This window comes from Silene latifolia, chromosome X, assembly GCF_048544455.1.
Source record: "Silene latifolia isolate original U9 population chromosome X, ASM4854445v1, whole genome shotgun sequence".
In the NCBI taxonomy this organism is placed as follows: Eukaryota; Viridiplantae; Streptophyta; class Magnoliopsida; order Caryophyllales; family Caryophyllaceae; genus Silene; species Silene latifolia.
In genome coordinates this window covers 125,884,509-125,892,652 of record NC_133537.1, presented here as the reverse complement: position 1 = coordinate 125,892,652, position 8,144 = coordinate 125,884,509, and the positions used below count along the sequence as shown (strand labels likewise).

Genomic DNA, 8,144 nt, shown 5'->3' with positions numbered 1-8,144 from the left:
CCCGAAGGTTTTGTTGATTCTGAAAATCCTAACAAAGTGTGCAAGCTTAAGAGATCCATTTATGGTCTTAAGCAAGCATCTAGAAGTTGGAATCATCGATTCAATCATGTTATAAAGGAAAATGGTTTCACTCAAGTGTTGAGGAACCATGTTTATACATGAAATTCAAAGGGAGCAATGTTGTGTTCCTAATCTTGTACGTCGATGACATACTACTCATTGGAAATGATATTCCAATGTTGTCTTCTGTCAAGAAGTGGTTAGGTAACCACTTCCAAATGAAGGATTTAGGAGAGGCACAACGCATATTAGGTATCCGGATCTATAGAGATAGATCCAAGAGGATATTGGCACTAAGTCAAGAGTCTTATGTCGATAAGATTCTTCGACGGTTCAGCATGGACAAATCCAAAAGGGGTTTGGTACCTATGGTAACCGGGACGATATTGAGCAAGACTCAATCTCCCTCCGAGCCCCATGATATTGAACGCATGAAGTTGATCCCTTATGCTTCCGCTGTCGGATCAATCATGTACGCCATGATATGCACACGTCCTGATGTCTCGTATGCTTTGAGTATGACGAGTAGATATCAAGGAAATCCAGGTGAGAGTCACTGGATTGCTGTCAAGAACATCCTTAAGTACTTGAGAAGAACTAAGGATTATATCCTTGTGTTTGGAGGTGACACTGAGTTGCGTGTTAATGGATACACGGACTCAAGTTTTCAAACAGATAGAGATGACTTGAAATCACAAGTCTGGTTTCGTGTTTATGCTCAATGGTGGTGCCGTAGGGGAGAAGCTTCAAGGAAGTCAGAATCATGGATTCTACAACGGAGGTCGAGTACATCGCAAAGATCGAAGTCGCTAAGGAAGTCGTTTGATCGTGCAATTCACTTTAAGGTCTAAAAGTAGTACCTACCGCCAATGATCCCATCACTCTCTATTGTGATAATAGTGGGACGATCTTCCAAGCTAAGGAGCCAAAGTCTAGTAATAGATCTAGACATGTACTTAGAAAGTATCATGTAATAAGAGATTTCATTGAAAGAAAGGAAATTGCGATTTGTAAGGTTGGGACGGATGACAACATAGCCGATCCGCTCACCAAGCCTTTATCGCAGGCTAAGAATGATGGGCATGTTATGTCCATGGGACTTAAACGTGTACCAAGTTTTTGTTAGATTTTGAAATGAAATAAAAGTGTTGTTTTTGTTCATGTTCATAATCACATTTGTCTTTTATCTTTAATTTATACTTTGTTACATCCAAACGGGTTGTAGAGACAATTGAACCCCGTTAAAGTGAACACGGATTAACATAGTATTTGCCCATGGTCACTTGTATGAGGTGACGTCTCGAAGTGACTAGAGTGTGAGGCGATTGATGGCAAGTTCAAGTGCCATAGAGTCATGTGAGATGACTAGTCGATCACATAGGCAGATATGTTAGAACTTTTTGTCGCCCCTTATGACCGCTTATAGAGTTCTGGCAAATTTATATAGCCTGGTCGTGGCGAGAGCTACTATAGTATTCGAATGAGTCGATTCTTTTGACTAAAGACTATTCGCCTAAGATGGCACAGTTTCAGATTAACTTTGATTTGTGTTACTACGACCTTCGTAAATGGGGTCAAATGGGCACATTTTTGGGTTATGATGGTCTGTGGCTAGTCAAGGAATGAGTGCGATAGGAATTGTCCACCCTAGTCAGGGTTATAACAATATCTCAGGGCCACTCGAGGAGTAATGAACTGGAAATGCGTGGCCACGCTCGGAAAGTATCTATGATAGATAAGTCCGGTCAATCAGTTATTCTCCAGATCGAGGAAACCACTCTCGATATGATCACTTGCAAGTACGACCTGAAAGACACCTTGCATTGAGTGGGAGATAGTAATAGGACAAGAGAATTGGTGACGCACACTTGTCGAGGACAAGTGGGAGATTGTTGGGAAATGTGTCCTCAACAATAGTGCGATCATATGATTTAAATATCATTATTAAATCTCATTTTAAAGAATACAATTGGGAAGTATTTTTACCGTCAACAATCGTCAACATATATCGGTAATGATTGGGTCGACTAGAGTTTGACATTACCGTCGTGTGACGGTGATCGCTGACCCCTAGGTCATACCTATAGGGCAATACTCTTAATTGATCATTTAATTAATCGTATAATGTTACGAGTTAATTAAATTACTTGAAAAATTGACGAACGATTTTGAAGTAAAATTTACGTATCAAATTGAAATATGATTAAATGAGATACTATCCGAGTAATCGAATTGTATTATTACTCGGATGAAATTATTGTTTAAGGAAACGATTGGATTTGAATGAATCATTATAAATGCGATTTATAAATTGGTAAAATTTTGGTACAAGTAATTATGATATTACTAAGTCGATTTTTGTATGTGACGTATTTTTGATATTACGTTGATTTTTAATATGTTAAAAATACATAACAAATTTATGTGACATGTAACATGTGACATATTGACAATTGACAAAAATAATATGGAATCCATATTATACATGTGCCAAAAATTTGGAGGAGGATTAGGATTAATATTGTGTTTACAATTAGTGGTAAACATAATGATTAAAATAGGAGAGTAGCCATGCAACCCTATTTACCTTGTGAAGGCAAACTAATGCATGCATTGGGTCTTTTTCTTCCCCTCTCCTCTCCTCTTACACGGTTCACAAAAGAAAAAAAAAAGGGTTTTGTCTTTTATTTATGAATATACACTACATGCTAGTTGGTAGATATTCATTCATTCTTACTTCAAAATATTTTAGAAAGAGAAAAACCTCTAAAAATCCCTCTCCTCTAACCGGTTTTAGAGAGTAAAAACCAAACAATTTTGGTTCAATTTTTCACTAAGATTAATATTATACTAGCTCAAATAATATTAATTAGATTAAGAGTTAGCTTTGGGTATTATTCCTAAGGAGAGATCCTACACTTGGATCTTGTTCTTCCATTAAGGAAAGCTCAAGAACAAAAGAAAAGGAGATTTCTTTTGTGCCCATTTGAACCGAAATTTCAATGTAAGGATATGATTTCTTCTCTTTTATTATATTGTTTGCATGCATAAAATCCGTTTTAATTTTATGACAATTAATTTATAACATATATGAGTATGTTAGTATGTATATGAATCTACATTTCCTTCAATTTGTTGTAGTTTTAACTTATGCACATGTGATGCTTGATAAAATGCTTGATTGACAACCTAGTATGAATCTCTTATCCATTCAACAAGACTTGTAAGACATAAACCAACTCAAGGCTTGTTAACCATGCATATAGTTGAATAGGAAGAAATTAAGTCGACTTGTAGGTGTTGTAAAGTCTTGACCGACTCGGCTCCGAGACCCAAATCTTCCTAGGAATTGTAAGATATAAATTAACTCGATTCCACTACAACAATAATTTGCTTGCATCTATGATACTTGTTTATGTTATCTCACCATGATTCCCTTATGAACCCATGACACTGATGTGACTCATATTTAAGCGTATTTAGTCCCCGAATTAGCCTCATTCCTATGCTTTTTAGTGCATAATTGGGGCATTTACTATCTTTTGTTTCCCGTTTTTCATATTCTTTGAGGTTTTGTTCCCTTGGTAGGAAAGGAGTGCAAACCTTGCATTTTCATGGCAAAACGGAGCTAAATTGATCAAATTCAATGACCAAGCATCAAAGGGAAGACGATACTAGAAGGCCTATGTAGATAATAAAGTAGATTGGGCAATGATGAAAGGATCCTTGCATCCCCAACAAGATCCCCAAGGATTGTTGAGGAAAGAAGAAAATAAAAATGTTGACCCCCGATCCGAGCGTCTCCCTGCCCAGGACGAGCGTCTCCCTGCCAAGATGCTCGTCTTGAGGCCAACAGATCCGAGCGTCTCTCCCCTGATCCGCTCAGATTCCCTTGCAGAACCCACCATGCTTACTGCATAGACGCTCGGGACGCGCAGATTTCCTGAAGACTACCAAAACGGAGATGAGCATCTCCTTGGAGAGGAGCACTTCCTCAACTTTTCTTAAGGGTCTTAATAGTCATTTAAGCCCTTAGTAACCCTAATCCTTGTACCTAATCTCTAGTATAAATACCCCATTGGACTACCTAGATTAGCATGTCATCTTAATAGGATCTTAATCTTATCTTAATTAAGTCTCAATACTCTCTTAATCTTGTAATCAATTCTTAATTTAGCATTAATACAAATCTCCTTTCTTAATCTTTCCTTAATTTCTCTATTGTTCATCATTTATTTTGGGTAATTAGAAGATTATTTGGGTTTATTTGGAGGATTGACAACCTTCCATCAATCATCAAGTACCTCTATTATTCTTTGCTTTATTATTTGGAATCATCTTTATAGGTATAATTCTCTCTTAATCCCTTTTTAATTATTGTTAATCATCTTCATTTGTTCATCATGTTTTGCCTTGCGAGTATGATTGACAACCTTGTTAGCATGTTATACTTGATAATGAGTGAGTAGTTTCCTTAACTACGGTTAATGGGGAATTAGGGGAAACCAACATGTGGATTGATTCATACTTAATCTAATATGTTTTCATAATTAATTTGCTTGCTTGTTGTGATTCCAATTTATGCACATGTTATGTTTGATGAAATGCGACCCTATGAATCCTTGCATTTTTTACCCATCACTTACCTTTTCAATAAGACTTGTAAGACATAAACCGACTCGAGTCTCATTAGACGATGCATAAAGTTGGATATGAAGGATTAAGTCAACTTGTTGGTATTGTACAATTTAATCGATTCGGCTCCGGGACCCAAACCTTCTTAGGGATTGTAAGATATACACTAACTCGACCCCATTACAACAATAAGTGCTTGCACCTAGTAGAGAACATGTTTGTATGATCAAATCCCATGAATCCCCTATGAACCCATGACACCTTAGTACTTTCAATCAATTGTTTACAATTCTTTTTAATCATCTTGCTTGTTTTAATTGCTTTGCTTTTATATTGTTGATTAGTTTAGTTGATCTTCTACCTCAACCCTAATTGTGACACCCTTAGACACAACCATTTGCAATCGAAAATCCTACATCAATACCCGTCCCTTGGGATCCAACCTTTACTTACCTCTTTACTAAGAGTAGAGTAGTTTATGAAGTTATAAATATTGTTTTGGTCTAGATAACTTTTGATGACGAGTAACAAAACCGAATTCGACCAAAAATGGCGCCGTTGCCGGGGACTGTGTTAACTTGATTTGATTTTCTTTGATTGTTTTTAGTTGTGTCTTTCTTTACCTTAGGGAAGTCAAACTCCTCAAGGTTTGTTCTAATTGTTTTCAAGTTATTTGATATTTTGCATGTCTAGGAGATCACTAGGTAACTTGTTACCCATTGATCTTGAAATTGAAAGAACTTTGACTAACAATAGAAGACTTGCTAGAAATACTTTGAGAGGTATTGGTGAGATTGTAGACATTCAACCAAATAACATTGAGTTAATCAACCCTTTTGCAAGAGAAGGAGAGGATAACCCAACACATAACCAACCACAAAATCAACCCACAACATAAATTTTCATCACATTCCGTACCAACCGAGGAGAACCTACCAAATGGTACTCCTACCCCAGAACACTTAACCGGTAATTTCATTTCAAAATCCGCATTTATACAATTAATTGAGAGAAGTCAATTTGGGGGGATGCCTAGTGAAGACCCTCATTCTCATATGGAGACTTTTTGTGACTATTGTGATGCGATTTCTCAAACCGGAGTGACTCAAGACCAAACTCGATGGGTCTTATTTCCTTTTTCTTTGATTGGTTCCGCGAAACAATGGTTGAAGAGCCTAAACAAGGCTACTCTTGGTATTGACTCTTGGTAGAAATTGGCACTTGCTTTCTACAAGAAATTCTATCCTCCGGAAAAGACTAACATGTTGAGAGCCCAAATCACCGGGTTCAAACAAAGGGATGAGGAATCTTTGTATGAAGCATGGGAGAGATTCAAGGATACTTGTTGATCTTGTCCACACCATGGACTTAGCGAGTGGTTCCTTGTACAACAATTTTGGAACGGTCTATATGAATACTCCCGAAATATTCTCAATATGGGATCAAATGGTATGTTTACCAAAGTTGATGATAATCAAACATGGAACAAGATTGAGGAAATAGCGGTCCATAACTCACAATATAGTAGACCTAGGAAGGCTACTAGAGGAGGAAAGCATGAAGTGGACTCTATTACTTAATTGGGTGCTCAACTTAGTGCTCATATTGACACCATTAATTTGAAGTTTGAGAAGGATATGGCTAGACTTGAAGAGGCCTCCAAATCACCTAAGCAACATGTTAATGCCATAGTGGCATCTTCATCAATTCCAAGTAGAGTATGCGAGAGTTGTGGAACTTTGGGACATGACCAAAGTGAATGTAGGGGAACAAGTGAATGCTTTCCAAGCATACAAGAGTGGAACCCCTTATTTCAACTATTACAATGAAAACACCAAATTCCATCCCAACCTTTCATACAAAAGCCAAAATGTTCAAAACCCTCAAACAACATACACCCCACCTTCAATGAGAAACCAAGCTCAAAGACCCTTTTACAATCAAAACCAAAGTTATCAAAATCAACCTCCATACAATCAAACAAATGACCAAGGTTTTGATGTTCAAAAACCGGTCGTCCTAATGCAAAAGAACCAACAAGAATTTTTCACTCAAATGCAAAAGGATAGCCAAGCAAAAGACATAACCATTAACAACATACTAGCTCACACAAAGATGTTGGAGACCCAAATGTCTCAATTAGAATCTTCTAGTTCACAAACACAAAATGGGCAATTACCACCTCAAGGTAATCCCCCAAGACAAGAATCGGTGAGTGCCATCCGTTTGAGGAGTAGTACAAGGTATGAAGGGCCAAAGAGGCCCATTGATGAAGATGTTGTGAATGCTAGTGACAAGGAAAGAGTTGTTGAAGGCTCTAAGAAAGAAGAAGAGCCCACTACCATTCAAGAAGTTTTAAAGGAGAATGAAGATAATGCTAAAGAGAAGGAGCCTATTGTGATTCGACTTCCATTTCCAAGTCGTCAAGCTAAGCCTAAGTTTGATGAACAAATTGGGAAGTTTATGGAGATTGTCAAGAACTTGGAAGTCTCAATTCCATTTACGGAATTAATCAATCATGTTCCGGCCGATGCGAAATACATGAAAGATATTCTTACAAAGAAGAAATCCATCCGGAAACTTTAGACTATTTCTTTCACTAAGGTGAGTAGTGCCATCATACAAGGAAGTTCACCTCCAAAACTAAAGGATCCGGGAAGCTTCTTTATTCCATGTACCATTGGCGACACCACAATCAACAAAGCTCTATGTTACCTTGGGGCAAGTGTGAGTGTCATGCCATATTCGGTGTGCAAAAGGTTAGGAATGGGAGAGCTTAAGTGCACTAATATCACACTTCAAATGGCGGATCGATCAACGAAGAAACCTTTAGGGGTATGGGAAGATGTGCCGGTAAGAATTAACAAGTTCTTCATCCCGGTGGACTTTGTTATTGTTGATATGAAAGAAGAATCCAACATTACTATCATTTTAGGAAGACCCTTCTTACACACCGCGGGAGCGGTGATTGACGTGAAACATGGAGAGCTCACACTCGAAGTGGGAGATGAAACAATCACTTTTAATCTTGACAAGACAATGAGAGCTCCCCGACTGCATGAGCCATGTTTCATGGTTGAACATTATAGCCGAGAAAGTGATAGGAAGAAGTTGGCATCTCAATGCAAAGAACAAGCTATGGGTAAAGAATCACCACCCATATGGGAGAAGAAAATGGGTAATCTCCAAGATGCTCCATCCAAAGAGCAAGAATGTTTCAACAAGAATGAGAGCTTGAATAGCTCACCACCACTCATGACAAGAGAAGAAGAAGGCCACATTGGCCATAATGACAAGAAGAAAGTGGAGTTGTTCTCATCAACTCATGATACTATTGGGGAACAAGTAGATGAAGTATGCGGTCTTTGGGATGATGAGTTTGAAGGGTTATTAAATCCTTATATTGGTAATGTTATGACCCAAGACCACAATGAAGAACAACATGTGCA

At 37.8% G+C, this 8,144-nt stretch overlaps 1 non-coding gene across 1 annotated transcript; it reads right to left on the bottom strand.

Annotated features, from left to right (window-relative positions):
• Positions 1-5,957: 5,957 nt before the first annotated feature.
• On the bottom strand, positions 5,958-6,064 carry LOC141624894 (small nucleolar RNA R71). The gene has a single exon (XR_012534697.1). It is a non-coding gene; the product is annotated as a small nucleolar RNA R71 (small nucleolar RNA).
• Between the last annotated feature and the right edge of the window lie 2,080 nt (positions 6,065-8,144).